Below are 15,613 nucleotides of genomic sequence, written 5' to 3'. Positions count from 1 at the left end.
AGGGATGCATTTGACCGAGAGGTAGACAAATTATTAAAACTAAAGATTATTGAACCTTCAGTATCTTCACATTGTTCACCAGTAGTCATGGTTAAGAAGGAGGATAATTCATATAGACTTGCTATTGACTTCAGAGGCCTTAATTAATGCTATAACTCGGTGGGATGCTGAGCCTATGCCCTTAATAGATAGCGATCTACACAAATTTTATGACTCTTCCTTCTTTTCAGAGATTGATATTGCACAGGCATATCATCAAGTAATGTTAGATCCTTCTTCTAAGCAGTACACCGCTTTTCCTACACACCAAGGACTGATGCAATGTAGAACTATGCCCTTCGGTTTGGTAACTGCCTGTGCTACTGTGCTTAAGTTTCATATTGTGTATATCAATGGTTCATCCAATTATTTCTCTGAGTGGTAATAAGTCGTGACAGTCAGTAGAAGATTTCTAGCCTTACGCGACTTCCATATATTAGAACTCTTTCCTCGCCAATTCTTCTTATACTCCTTGACTATAAGTCTTGGTATGAGGGAGTGTGAGGGAAAAGTTCAATAGATAGCGAGGGAGTATATAGTAACAACAGTTTCATTGCCGGCTACTTGTTAAGGTAGGGTAAGTCAAGCTCACGCTATTCCCGCCTTTTTTCCCCCTCCACGAAAGTGACAGTTTCATTGCCGGCTACTTGTTAAGGTAAGGTAAGTCAAGCTCCCGCTATTCCCGCCTTTTTTACCCCACCCTTAAAGTGATAGTTTGACTGCTGGCTGTTTGTTAAGGTAGTGTCAGTCTAGCTCCCACTATCCCTTCCCCTCTTTCTTCCCCCCCCATTCCCGAAAGGTGACGTGTGGGGCTCTGGTCCAAACAGTAATCACTAGACTCACAGCTCCCAGCACTACTGTAAGTACATGCCTGCCTTGTATTCTAGTGGATTTATTGGTTGAAAGCTTCACTTTTGACCAATAATAAACTTAGTCCTTTCAGTCTTGCTCTAGGTTGACTGTTGTAATAATCACCACATCTTTTAGGTATTGTACTTATCATAGAGAGTGATTTCTTAAGCAGTGGGTAACCTGTCTATCTTTCCAGCTTGGATGACAGAGAGGGTCACCTGCCAATCAACGAGCAAAACTGATGGAGACGGACTAACATCCTTTACCAAAATAAAATGAAATATTTCCTTTAAAACCCTTAAAATCTTATCGTCTCCTTTATGTTCCTCAATCAATTTATTCGGCCTTTTTATCCCATCTATACTTTTAATTATTTAAGATTTTAAGTTAATTTAAACTAACATCCTTCAAAGCTGTCAAAAAAGTAATTAACTTTAATAACACCCCAGCTAGTACTATTGATCCTGCAACAGGAGCCTCCACATGGGCCTTAGGTAATCATAAATGAAATATAAACAAAGGTAATTTAACTATAAATGCAAATACAGAGCAAAAATATCCCAACACGCTGACACTTTGGTAACCAACCGTTCCTGGCAATAACCTTATATTCAATCTTCCTTTGCTTTTATATAACCTTAATAAAGAAACTAATGAAGGTAACGAAGCAAATAAAGTATAAAACAATATGTTAATTCCAGCTTGAATTCACTCATGCTGATATCCTCAACGTAAAATTAATACAAGCATAGGAACTAGTGACCTTTCAAATCTAATATAAAACATTAGATAATTAACTGACCTGAAAGTTAAAATTAAAACTAACAATAAAATTAAGTTCACTAACAAGAACCCAGTGTAAAAATTCCCAATCTTCTTTACTCTCACCCTCCCATAAACTATTAATATGATGATTCAAACTCTTAATACAATCAAAATATAACTTAGATAATCAGACCCTATTATATAACCCCCACAAAAAAAAAAAAATAAAAATCATGATTTATTATTAATAATCTTGTAAAGCATGTAACTAACAAGCCAATCTGAATCAACCTTCAATTCATCACAAATCTTATCAAAACTAAATTAAACACCAAAAACATTAACATACTAAAATACCGACTCTCCTAAAATAATCATTACCATGTGAACGAACAATAGAAACCAATAAAGATAAACCTAGAGCCCCTTCACACGTAACCATAACTAAAAAAAACATTACAAACACACCTTCCAAACCAAACCTGGCCATGTAAACTCTTATAACCCAAAACACATTTAATATAATAAATTCCAACCCCAATAAAACATTTAGTAGATGCTTATGATTTGAAATAAACGCTCAAAATCCACAAAAAACTATAACTAACAACCTAAAACCTTCGATTCCTAACATCATCATAGACCAGTATTTTCTTTAAACTAGTTTAAACCTGCTCTTCACAAAACTTATGGCTTCACCTTTATGTAAATCCCATCCATTATTTAAACTTGCTAACTCCGCATTTGTAGATATACCAATTCCTAGAAATATTTAATTTTTTTGAAATTTAGGATCTCTCTTAGGATTATGCCTAGTAGCTCAAATTGCAACTGGATTATTTTTATCCATTCATTTTACTTCCCACATCGACCTGGCTTTTTCGAACGTAGCACACATCTGTCGCGATGTGAATTATGGATGACTATTCCGAACTATTCATGCAAATGGGGCATCTTTCTTCTTTATCTGCATTTATTCTCATATTGGTCGAGGTATTTACTATGAATCATTTGTTCTTTTTTACGCCTGGAGAGTTGAAGTTCTAATTTTATTTATAACGATAGTCACAGCCTTCCTCAGTTATGTCCTACCCTGGGGGCAAATATCATTTTGAGGCGCCACAGTTATTACAAACTTATTCTCTGCCATTCCCTATATTGGAACAGATTTAGTTCAATGAATTTGAGGAGGTTTCACAGTTGATAATGCTACCTTAACTCGATTTTTTACATTTCACTTTCTCTTACCATTTTTAATCGCTGCAGCTACACTTATTCACATCTTATTTATCCATCACTCCGGGGCTAACAACCCCTTAAGGGTTACCTCCTCTATAGACAAAATTCCCTTCCACCCCTACTTTACCTTTAAAGATATTGTAGGATTCCTAATTATATTTATAATCTTAGTTCTCCTAACTCTTTTGAATCCATACCTTCTTGGTGAACCTGATAATTTTATTCCAGCTAACCCTCTGGTTACACCAGTTCATATTCAACCTGAATGGTATTTTCTATTTGCATACGCTATTCTCCAATCTATTCCAAACAAACTAGGTGGAGTTATCACTTTAGTTTTATCAGTAGCAATTCTCTGGCTTCTCCCCTTCACCTCTTTATCAAAATTTCAAGGTCTAACTTTTTACCCTTTTAACCAATTTCTATTTTGAACTCTTGTTTCCACAATCATCTTACTGACATGAATTGGAGCACGTCCTGTAGAGGATCCTTATATTTTTTACAGGGCAAACTCTTACTATTATTTATTTTGTTTACTATGTCATTAACCCTTTAATCACTCTTTTAACAGACTTACTCCTAGAATGGATATTTAGTTTATTTAAAACAAATGTTTTGAAAACATTTAAAGGAAGTTTTTCCAATCTTCACTAACTTATAAATTTAGTTTAAACTAAAATTAGTTTTATTCCTATAACAAAAACTGAAAAATTCAGAGATACAGGAAGAAACCTTTTTCAGGCTATATACATTAACTTATCATATCGCAATCGTGGTAAAGTCCCCCGCACCCAAATAAATGCAAACCTAACCATTACTAATTTTATATAAAACCCTAATCTTAAGACTCTTCCTCCTAAAAATAATAACATAGATACCCGACTCATAAACAAAATCCTAACATATTCAGCTATGAAAATTAACACAAATCCCCCTCTCTTATATTCAGTATTGAATCCAGAAACTAATTCAGATTCCCCTTCTGCAAAATCAAAAGGAGTTCGATTTATCTCTGCCAAACAAAAACCCAACCAAACCATAGATAGTGGAAACGTCAACCAAATAAATCATATTCTCTCTTGATAATATCTTAGCTCTGTTAACCTAAATCTTCTAACTAAAAAAACATAAGATAATAAAATTAAAGCCAATCTTACCTCATACGAAATAGTTTATGCTACAGCCCGAAGCCTTCCCAACAAGGAATACTTACAATTAGAAGCCCACCCAGCTCTTATTAAAGGGTAGACTCCTAACACGAAAAAATAAGACACGTATATCAAAATTTACTAACCCTAACTCATACGGAATAATCCTTCACAAAACTAAAGCAACAAACAACCCAAACACCGGTGATAAATAATAAGGTAAAAAATTAGATATTGCAGGTGAATTCAGCTCTTTTAAAAACAATTTCACAGCATCCGAAAAAGGTTGAAGTAATCCTAAAATACCCAACTTATTTGGACATTTACGAATTTGAATATAACCTAAAATCTTACGTTCCAGAAGAGTCACAAATGCCACCCCAACTAATACACAAACCATTAACATTAGATATCTCACAACTATAATAATCACAGCATTAACCACTTAATACTTTTACTTATAGAATATTTTCTATTTAATTAAATTCTAAATTTAATGCATATTTTCTGCCAAAGTAAATTTTAATCCTAGGTACACCTTCCAGTACACCTACTATGTTACGTCTTATTCCACCTTAAATGGAAGTGATGGGCGATATGTACATATTATAGTTCTCATATCACACTAACTTACTAAATTGTATGTTACAATTAAATCCTCCTTCACAGAAACTACTCAATCACTGATACATATAAATAAATTTTATTGTAACCCATTTCTTCTTGCCCATAAACTGCACCTTGATCTAATATACTTTAACTTCTTAAATTTCAATAACTTCCCCAACAAAGGTTATCTAATAATGACGGTATACAAACTGTTAAACAAGAGTAAGTAAGATTCTTCGTGTTGTATCATTTACAGAACAGGTTCCTCTAACAAGACTAAAATACCGCCAAATTCTTTGAATTTAAAGACCATAACTACTAATATTCAAGTTTTATTTTTTCCCTATAAGTATAACAGGGTATCTAATCCTGGTTTATACCTTAATTTTTAGGCTTTTTCCCTTTTATTATTCAACTTCTATTTACCCCCAATAAACTAATTTCACCTTTTATTGTTATAAATCTCAATTTAACCCTTAAACATAAGAATAACCTCAACTAAAATACTTTTACTAAGCTTTTAAGTCTAACCACGATTGCTGGCACAAAATTTAATCAAGCTTTTTATAATTTACTAAATCAAATCCTAATCTAATATTTAATCTTCCGTACTGCGAATAACAAAACTATTTTGTTACATCATAAATTATCTTTATTTTTTTATTCTCTCCCCACTAAAATATGCATGTACACTAACTATAAAATAAAAGTTCAAGCAAGAATCAAACTTTAAACCTAGATAAACGAACACCCCAAGTTTAACATTTAGCCTTCTAAGAACACTATCTTAAACCGATTGTTAATTAACAACCTACTCACTATTAATCCAAACTTTTCCTATAAGTATGGTGCCTGATAAAAAGGACAGTTTTGATAGAACTGCTCATGTAGTGTTACTACCCATACTATGATAATTCAATCTTCCTTAAGCTTTAGTAATCTCTACATCTTCAAATTTGCAATTTGACGTCTTTTTTCCACTATAAAGCCTAACGCAACGATGTTTTTTTCAACAAATCATAAAGATATTGGAACCTTATACTTTGTATTTGGAGCTTGATCAGGTATAGTAGGTACCTCACTAAGATTGATTATTCGAGCCGAACTTGGTCAGCCAGGGAGATTAATTGGAGATGATCAAATTTATAATGTAATTGTCACAGCCCACGCTTTCGTAATAATTTTCTTCATAGTTATACCTCTTGTAATTGGAGGTTTTGGAAACTGGTTGGTCCCACTTATACTTGGAGCACCTGATATAGCCTTTCCTCGAATAAATAACATAAGATTTTGACTACTACCATTCTCACTCACTCTCCTTCTAACGAGAGGGATAGTAGAAAGAGGTGTCGGAACCAGATGGACAGTTTATCCTCCTCTAACAGCATCAACTGCTCATGCCAGAGCATCAGTTGATCTTGGAATCTTCTCCTTGCATCTAGCCGGAGTCTCCTCAATTTTAGGAGCTGTAAACTTCATAACTACAGCAATAAACATATGAACAAGAGGAATAACCATAGACCGAATACCTATATTTGTCTGGTCTGTCTTTATTACCGCGGTCCTTATTCTTCTTTCTCTCCCAGTCCTAGCAGGAGCAATTACTATACTTCTTACAGACCGAAATTTAAACACCACTTTCTTCAATCCGGCTGGTGGAGGTGACCCTATTCTTTACCAGCACTTATTTTGATTTTTTGGACATCCAGAAGTTTATATTTTAATTCTACCAGCCTTCGGCATAGTCTCGCATATTGTCACACAAGAATCAGGTAAAAAAGAAGCATTCGGAACGTTAGGGATAATTTATGCCATAACAGCAATTGGAATCCTAGGATTCCTAGTGTGAGCTCATCACATGTTCACCGTAGGTATAGATGTTGATACCCGAGCATACTTCACATCAGCAACCATAATTATCGCCATTCCAACGGGAATTAAAATCTTCAGGTGATTAAGAACTCTTCAAGGTTCCCAATTCTCATATACACCTACACTTCTATGAACCCTAGGATTTATTTTCTTATTTACAGTAGGTGGTTTAACAGGAGTGATTTTAGCAAACTCCTCAATCGACATTATCCTCCATGATACCTACTATGTTGTAGCCCATCTCCACTACGTCTTATCTATAGGAGCCGTATTTGGAATTTTTGGAGTTTTTTTTCATTGATTCCCCTTGTTTACTGGGTTTTCTCTAAATCCTTCATGATTAAAACCTCATTTCTTCACTATATTTTTAGGAGTTAACTTAACTTTTTTTCCTCAACACTTCCTAGGATTAAATGGTATACCACGACGGTATTCGGATTACCCCGATGCTTACACATCATGAAATATTATTTAATCAATCGGATCACTTATCTCGCTAGTAGCCATATTCTGATTCATAATTATTATTTGAGAAGCTTTTATATCAAAACGTAATATCTCACCAGCCTTCCTACCTTCATCAATTGTGTGACAGCACCCTCATCCCCCTGCTGATCATAGGTACACAGAAATTCCCCTAATTTCTAATTATCTAAAATGACAGATAAATTTATAGGATTTAATCTCCTACCAGGAAGGGTTACCTTCTTTTAGAAATGCCAACATGAGGATGTTCAGGACTTCAAGACAGCGCCTCCCCACTTACGGAACAATTAACATATTTCCATGATCACGCAATATTTATTCTTATTCTTATAACTACACTAGTAGGTTATATTTTAATTAATTCAGCTCTAAACTCACTTATTAATAGTTTCCTACTTGAAAATCAAGAATTGAAATCATCTGAACTATTCTACCTGCTGTTATCTTAATTTTCATTGTTGTACCCTCTCTTCGACTCCTCTATCTCTTAGATGAAACTAACAACTCAAGAATCACAATTAAAACCATCGGACATCAATGATACTGATCCTATGAATACTCAGATTTCCTAAATATTGAATTTGACTCCAACATGACACCCTATGATACAAACTCGAACTTTCGTCTCCTGGATGTTGATAACTGAGTCCCAATCCCTTTTAATACTTAAGTTCGTCTTATTATTTCAGCAGCGGACGTAATTCACTCCTGAACGATCCCCTCTTTAGGAGTTAAAGCTGATGCCATCCCAGGTCGACTTAACCAAATTAGATTTCTAGTAAACCAGCCAGGTTTATTCTATGGTCAATGTTCAGAAGTCTGTGGGGCCAACCACAGATTTATGCCAATTCTAACTGAAAGAATCTCAGTAGACTCCTTCTTAAATTTAATTTCTAGAAATTCATAATTACCTGCTCTTCTCTCCAGATAACTTATAAAGTTTAGGTCTTTTAAACCTAAAAAAGTAGTTCTCCTACTTCTAGAGACAAAAATTAGTTAAAAAATAATATTAGTTTGTCAGACTAAAGTTATCGTATTTATGATATTTTTGAATACCTATATTGGAGTCTGCCGTTCCAATCATTCACTCCTATGTATTTGCAGTTCTCAGAACGCTTTATGCCAGTGAAGTAAATTAATGCCATCACAGACACCATGCCTTTCACTTAGTTGACATAAGACAATGATTTCATCAATTTAATCCAGATCTTCTCATTTTTAGGTTTATTCCTATTATTTTAACTATAATTCAATGATGGCGAGATGTAACTCGAGAAGGAACATATCAAGGACTCCACACTCAAATTGTTATAAAAGGTCTACGGTGGGGAATAATTCTGTTTACTGTCTCTAAGGTATTATTTTTCTTCTCTTTTTTGGGGGCTTTTTTCCATAGAAGACTAGCGCCCACAATTGAAATTGGAATGTCCCCTTCCAAGTTCCCGTCCTCAATACAACTATTTTACTTTCATCAAGGGCGACAGTAACTTGAGCACATCACGCAATCCTTAACTCTCATCACTCTGAAGCTATACAAAGTCTGGGTCTAACTATTCTCCTCGGAGTTTACTTCACTTCCCTTCAAGCATACGAGTATTTGGAAGCATCTTTCTCTATCGCAGACTCAATTTACGGAACTACCTTCTTTGTAGCAATTGGATTTCAGGGACTTCACGTAATCATCGGAACTTCTGTTTTAACAGTTTGTTTTTATCGTCTTTACAAGTGCCACTTCTCTAACAACCATTACTTTGGATTTGAGGCTGTAGCTTGATACTGACATTTCGTTGATATAGTTTGATTATTCCTCTGTCTTTATATACTGATGAGGAAGATAATTTTTTAGTATAAATGGTACATCTAGCTTCCAACTAGAAAGTCTAATTGTTTAGAAAAATTAATTTTAACTATCAACTTAATCATCCTTCTGACTCTCTCGATTACAACACTAATTATAATTCTGTCTTCAATTTTATAAAAGAAAAACATTATTGATCGAGAAAAAATATTCCCATTTGAATGTGGATTTGACCCTAAGACTTCGGCCGATTACCTTTTTCTCTTCGGTTCTTCCTCATTGCTGTAGTTTTCCTAATTTTTGACGTAGAAATTACATTAATTCTCCCTTTAGCCCATATTTCTCCTTTCGCAGATATTTTCTCCTGAAGATCTACAGGATTATTTCTTCTCCTAATCCTTCTCTTCGGCCTCTATTATGAATGATACAAAGGTGCCTTAGAATGATCTAGCTGGAAATGTAGTCAACAATGACATATGATTTGCATTCATAAAGTGTTTATTAAACCTTTTTCAAATTAGAAAGCGAAAAATATTGCGTTTAGTTTCGACCTAAATTTTGGTTTGCAAACCTCTAATTTATTTTGACAGAAGCCAAAACAAGAGGCATATCACTGTTAATGATAAAATTTAAGTTCTCTTTCCTGTCAAAGAGAATTATGTCAGCGAAAAAGCTTCTAACTTATTTCCCGAGCGGTTAGATTCCGTTCACTTCTCTTTTTTATAGTGTATAAAACATATTACATTTTCAATGTAAAGCTGAAGATTTTTTCTTCTAAAAATATCACCTACAGGTTAATAACCACCTTTGCAGCTTCAATGCAAAATTCTAATTTAAAATATATAAGTAAACTAAATAAAAATAAAAGCATGACAATGACTCAAATAAAAAATCCTTTTATATAAATTATAATCATATTCTCCTGTCTCAATTGTAAGTAACCAGAACCTTTTATTAACCTATCAAATCCTCCCTCACCTCCAAAATATTCTGACCAACCTTTATCCCCAATCTTGAAAAATGCATCCATTTTGGATTTAATTACCTGTGCACCTGTATGAAATTGCAGGACGTAACCCCACATCATTGCAGCGGTAAAGAACCTGCTTTCCTGTCATCGGGATAGAATACTCACGGCAATACTCTGTGAAGAACTAGCCGGTGGTGGTCACCAACACCTGCGAGGCCCCCCCCCCCCCCCACATCAGCAACGGCTAAGACTTCAGCTGAGAGTAAGACACATGTGCAACATGGCAGTATCATTGTACATCTGGGTATCTTTATTGTAGACGTTTCGCAGTTGTGTACGAATGGTATATAATACCGACAAGATGAGAGTAAGACACATGTGCAACATCTGGGTATCTTTATTGTAGACGTTTCGCCATCCAGTGGCTTTATCAATACAAATTCCAGGACATAACTTGAAGACAGTAGAACTATGTACAGAAGATGAGGTAATCAGTCCCTCAACCTAGGAGTAGGTGCGAACAGCACCATAGTCGTGGAGATTCTGAAGCAGAAGAAAGAATCCTGGCGCTTATATAGTAACGTCAGGTGAAGCAGACGAGGGCAAATTCACTGGTGGGCGGGATTCCCCAGTGGAAGTAGGTCCTTCCCAAAGAGATGGGTTAGTTGTAGTAGTAGTTGTCGTAGTTGTGAAGGTTATGTACATGTCCTCAGAATTAAGATTCCATGATGTTGCAGTGTCTGACAAGTTGTGTACGAATGGTATATAATACCGACAAGATGAGAGTAAGACACATGTGCAACATCTGGGTATCTTTATTGTAGACGTTTCGCCATCCAGTGGCTTTATCAATACAAATTCCAGGACATAACTTGAAGACAGTAGAACTATGTACAGAAGATGAGGTAATCAGTCCCTCAACCTAGGAGTAGGTGCGAACAGCACCATAGTCGTGGAGATTCTGAAGCAGAAGAAAGAATCCTGGCGCTTATATAGTAACGTCAGGTGAAGCAGACGAGGGCAAATTCACTGGTGGGCGGGATTCCCCAGTGGAAGTAGGTCCTTCCCAAAGAGATGGGTTGTAGTAGTAGTTGTCGTAGTTGTGAAGGTTATGTACATGTCCTCAGAATTAAGATTCCATGATGTTGCGGTGTCTGACAAGTTGTGTACGAATGGTATATAATACCGACAAGATGAGAGTAAGACACATGTGCAACATCTGGTGTCTTACTCTCATCTTGTCGGTATTATATACCATTCCACTGGATGGCGAAACGTCTACAATAAAGATACCCAGATGTTGCACATGTGTCTTACTCTGTCAGACACTGCAACATCATGGAATCTTAATTCTGAGGACATGTACATAACCTTCACGACTACGCCAACTACTACTACAACTAACCCATCTCTTTGGGAAGGACCTACTTCCACTGGGGAATCCCGCCTACCAGTGAATTTGCCCTCGTCTGCTTCACCTGACGTTACTATATAAGCGCCAGGATTCTTTCTTCTGCTTCAGAATCTCCACGACTATGGTGCTGTTCGCACCTACTCCTAGGTTGAGGGACTGATTACCTCATCTTCTGTACATAGTTCTACTGTCTTCAAGTTATGTCCTGGAATTTGTATTGATAAAGCCACTGGATGGCGAAACGTCTACAATAAAGATACCCAGATGTTGCACATGTGTCTTACTCTCATCATTGTTCCATAGTCTGAAACAATATTGTTTCAGACTATGGATCTGGGTATATTTATTGTAGATCTTTCGCCATCCAGTGGGTTTTTCAATACAAATTCCACGACATAACTTGAAGACAGTAGGACTATATACAGAGGACGAGGTAATCAGTCCCTCAACCTTGGAGTAGGTGCGAAGAGCACCGTAGTCGTGGAGATTCTGAAGCAGAAGCATGTATAATGTATAATGTTCGCCAAGACCGAAGTCCTGGCACGGGTCTAAATCTTGCAATGACCCGTCTCTGGCTCCCGAGGGAGAAAGGTTTCTACAATGATGCGATATAAGCACTCTTCTGGCCAGTTCATCTTATGCATCTAGTAAGTGACAACACCATATGTACTCCTAACTGTGGACACTAGCGAGGAGGAGGATATGTCATTATCACAGGTAACAGCTTGTTTGGTTCGTTGACTCCATGGTACACTAGTGTGGCCGCAGTCATCTCTGGGTCCTCTTCAGGAGGGAATATCAATCCTAGTTGCCTGCGGAGTGTCTCGGTAACTTCACACTCCAGAAGATAGTGTGTTAGGGGCCGCTGGACAACGTGCTTACAGTACTGGCACATCTCCTCCTCAGCCTTGTCTACCATCATCTTGGCTCTGGGAAAGCCCAAACGAAGCCGATGGATGGCAATACACTGCGCTCTGGAAAAGTTTCTATCATACAGAGGGGGTTCTCCACGAGTCGCTTCTCAGTACCACTGTTGAGATGGTATCACCTAAGCCCTCCCCCATGAGTTTCATGGCTCTGGCAGTCACCAGTTTGGTCTGTCGTAGGCTGATAGAGAGAGTAATCCCAACATGTGGATAGTCTGTTGTTGCCTTGGCTGCATCATCGGCCGCCTCATTTCCCTGGATGCCAGCAAGGCTCGGGATCCAGTTCAATGTCGATCTATTACCCTGAACTTCTAAGGCTGTCATTATGCTCAGGATCGATGTGATGAGGTGAACATTGTCCTGTGGTTGAGGATGGGAGAGGGCATTGATTGCAGAGGTGGAATCAACATGTATGACAGGTCGGAGTCGATGTCTTAGGGCATGTGACAATGCCTGCTGAATCGCCACTAGCTCAGCTTGAAGGATCGTGCAGTGGTCAGGGAGTCGCCAGCCTTGTGTGTGACCATTGTGGTACAGTCCAGCTGCTGCTCTCTTCCTGTCAGGGTCGACAGAACCATCTGTGAAATACACTGCACATGTGCCTCCCTCTGCCAGTGCCATGTTTGTCTCAGCATGATTGCTGAGGGTGTCTTGACTCCAGAGACGCTAAGAGCTGGGTAGTTGCATGATGCAAACATCGGCTCGATGTGGTCGCCAGGGAGGTGGTGGATGGTACCCAGGAATGAGTAGTTGTATAGGCAGCAGCTTCTGCCCAGCAGCACAAAACGAACGAATCCAGGAGTAGTCCGTGAAGAGTTTGGGATCTTGTGTCATGGTTGTCAATATCAGTCTCCTTAGTGGGGTACCTTGCTGCCGGTGCAGAAGCAAGAAGCCTGGCGCTTAGATAATTTACGTCAGGTGTAGCAGATGAGGGCATAGTCACTGGTAGGCAGGATTCCCCAGTGGAAGTAGGTCCTTCCCAAAGAAATGGGTTAGTTGTAGTAGTAGTTGCCGTAGTCGTGAAGGTTATGTAGTCCAAGGTTGAGGGACTGATTACCTCGTCTTCTGTATATAGTCCTACTGTCTTCAAGCTATGTCCTGGAATTTGTATTGATAAAGCCACTGGATGGCGAAAAGTCTACAATAAAGATACCCAGATGTTGCAAAAGTGTTAATTTCATCTTGTCGGTATTATATACCATTCTTGCACACCTTGGATGGGGCAGCATCAGGAAGAGCAGAGCGTGCTTGGCTAGATGGAGATGATTGTTTTGTAGCTTGAAGGATTTTTGTGGTATCAGATTGAATTTTGGCACTGGCGGTGTTATGCAGGGTTCTGCATGACATCGTAATGTGCATATAGTGGAGAAGTGTGCCATAATAGTATGAATATTATAATTGTAAAGAATAATTTTATAATTGATAATGTGCATTTGGGGGTACTGTAAAGTACTCTAACTGTAAACCATACCCCCGGCCGGGATTGAACCCGCGGTCATAGAGTCTCAAAACTCCAGCCCGTCGTGTTAGCCACTAGACCAGCTAGCCACAATAAGATTCATCCAAATAGGTATATTTCTACACCATAGGAAGGTTAGCACAGGCACCTGTGTGACCACAAATGCAAGTTTCTACAGACGAATCTCCAGCTAGCGTGGCCGTGACGAACTCTAGCTCAAGTCCCTTCACTGCCGTCAACATGACTCAAGAAATCGTAATGACACGATTGCAAACACACCATACCCCCTGCCGGGATTGAACCCACGGTCATAAAGTCTCAAAACTCCAGCCCGTCACGTTAGCCACTAGACCAGCTAGCCACAATAAGATTCATCCAACTAGGTATATTTCTACACCATAGGAAGGTGTAGAGGCTGGCGTCAGAGATGCGGTGTATTTAAGATAAGTTTGTAGTTGTGCACTTATTTTGTTTATCCAACTCAAGCCATAGGCTCTCATATGGCTTACCTGTATGTTCACCCAGGCTCTGACATGGTCAGGGTGCTGTGGGAGGAGTGAGGAAATAAGAAATGAAGTTGGGAGTGGAGTAGAGTGGACCTGGCGCTGACGAGGCATAGTGGTTATGGTGGCTGGACCTCCAGCCAGCTGTTGCTTGTGTACCCTCATTTGGGCGTTTAGGATTAAGGTGTTTCTGTTATGTTATGTTATGGTGACTAAATAGATATATTTTCCTAATTGGGATTTTTTGCCTAACTCTCTGTTACCCAACCCCTTTAAGTACACATACTAGTTTAGCGCTTTCTGTTTTGACTGGGATAGCCCTGGGTGGCCTGTTTATGCTTGAGATGTGTGTAACTTTTACCTTTGCCCTTAGACCAGGCTCAAGCCCCCAGCTATCCCACATTTTTGCATAACATGGGGGCCTGTATATGGGAGAATTATCAAATTTTATGTGGTAATTCAAGTTTGCAACCTGGAAAGTCAATAATAATTCTTTACTGGGTTGGTCAGAGGAACCATTCACTATTAGGGTGTTATTATTAATTAATACCCTGTGAATAATTTACTTTTGTGTGCATTTACCCTGTTAATTTACTGTGTGCAACATTACTAGTTTTTAGGGTGTTATTATTAATTAATACCCTGTGAATAATTTACTTTTGTGTGCAACATTGCTGGTTTTTAGGGTGTTATTATTAATTAATACCCTGTGAATAATTTACCTTTCTGTATAATATTGCTGGTTTTAGGGTGTTATTATTAATTAATACTCTATAAATCATTTACCTTTCTGTGCCATATTGTTGATTTTTAGGGTGTTATTAATACTTGATATTTTGTGCATAATTTACCCTTGCAGGTACAATCTTGCTGATTTTTAGGGGGTTATGCTCACCTAAATTTCTGGGAATAATTTACCTTTGCAGGTGCAGTAGCTCTTATTTTTTTTTCTGCCAGGGTTTTCTTTTTGTGTGCAATTCTGTTTAATTTGGGGGAGTCACATGACAACTCCTTGTGAATATACTACTTCAGTATATGTACCTTGCTGTGTGCTTTATTATTTTATATCAGTAAGTTCTGTGGCTGGTAGTAAGATTTGGTGCTATTATTTCCCAAAATGGCTGACACTGGTGAAAATTCTGAGGATGACATGCATTTGGAAGGTGACATTGAATCAAATCCCCATGATAGGGACCTGGATAAGGAAGTAGTAATTTTACAAATGAAATTAACCCTAGTTGCAGAAGAAAAGGAACGGTTAAGGATTGAGCGTACAAAGATCCAGGAACAGAGAGCCTTAGAGGAGCTTAGGGCTCAAGAAAGAGCTAAAGAGAGGCAGCTTGCTTCTCACCCAGACACAGACACAAGGGTAGATGTTTTTCATTTGGATAAAGCCATAAAATTTGTGCCCAAATTCCTAGAGAAAGACCCAGACCAGTTTTTTCTGTTATTTGAAAGTACGGCCAAATCCCAAGTTTGGCCGGAAAAGGAATGGGCGACATTAGCAAGAACCCAATTAGTTGGTAAAGGGTT

General features: G+C 37.8%; 4 pseudogenes; 3 read left to right on the top strand and 1 right to left on the bottom strand.

Annotated features, from left to right (window-relative positions):
* The first annotated feature begins 2,345 nt into the window (after nt 1–2,345).
* LOC138851952 (cytochrome b-like) lies at nt 2,346–3,549 on the top strand (annotated as a pseudogene).
* Nucleotides 3,550–3,588: 39 nt separating this feature from the next.
* Nucleotides 3,589–4,965, bottom strand: LOC138851949 (NADH-ubiquinone oxidoreductase chain 1-like; annotated as a pseudogene).
* A 1,545-nt stretch (nt 4,966–6,510) lies between these two features.
* On the top strand, nt 6,511–7,917 carry LOC138851948 (cytochrome c oxidase subunit 2-like; annotated as a pseudogene).
* Nucleotides 7,918–8,200: 283 nt separating this feature from the next.
* On the top strand, nt 8,201–8,856 carry LOC138851947 (cytochrome c oxidase subunit 3-like; annotated as a pseudogene).
* The last annotated feature ends 6,757 nt before the right edge of the window (nt 8,857–15,613 follow it).

This window comes from Cherax quadricarinatus, unplaced genomic scaffold, assembly GCF_038502225.1.
Source record: "Cherax quadricarinatus isolate ZL_2023a unplaced genomic scaffold, ASM3850222v1 Contig2952, whole genome shotgun sequence".
Lineage (NCBI taxonomy): Eukaryota > Metazoa > Arthropoda > Malacostraca > Decapoda > Parastacidae > Cherax > Cherax quadricarinatus.
Note: the sequence above shows the minus strand (reverse complement) of the source record. Positions and strands in the feature narration are given on the sequence as shown.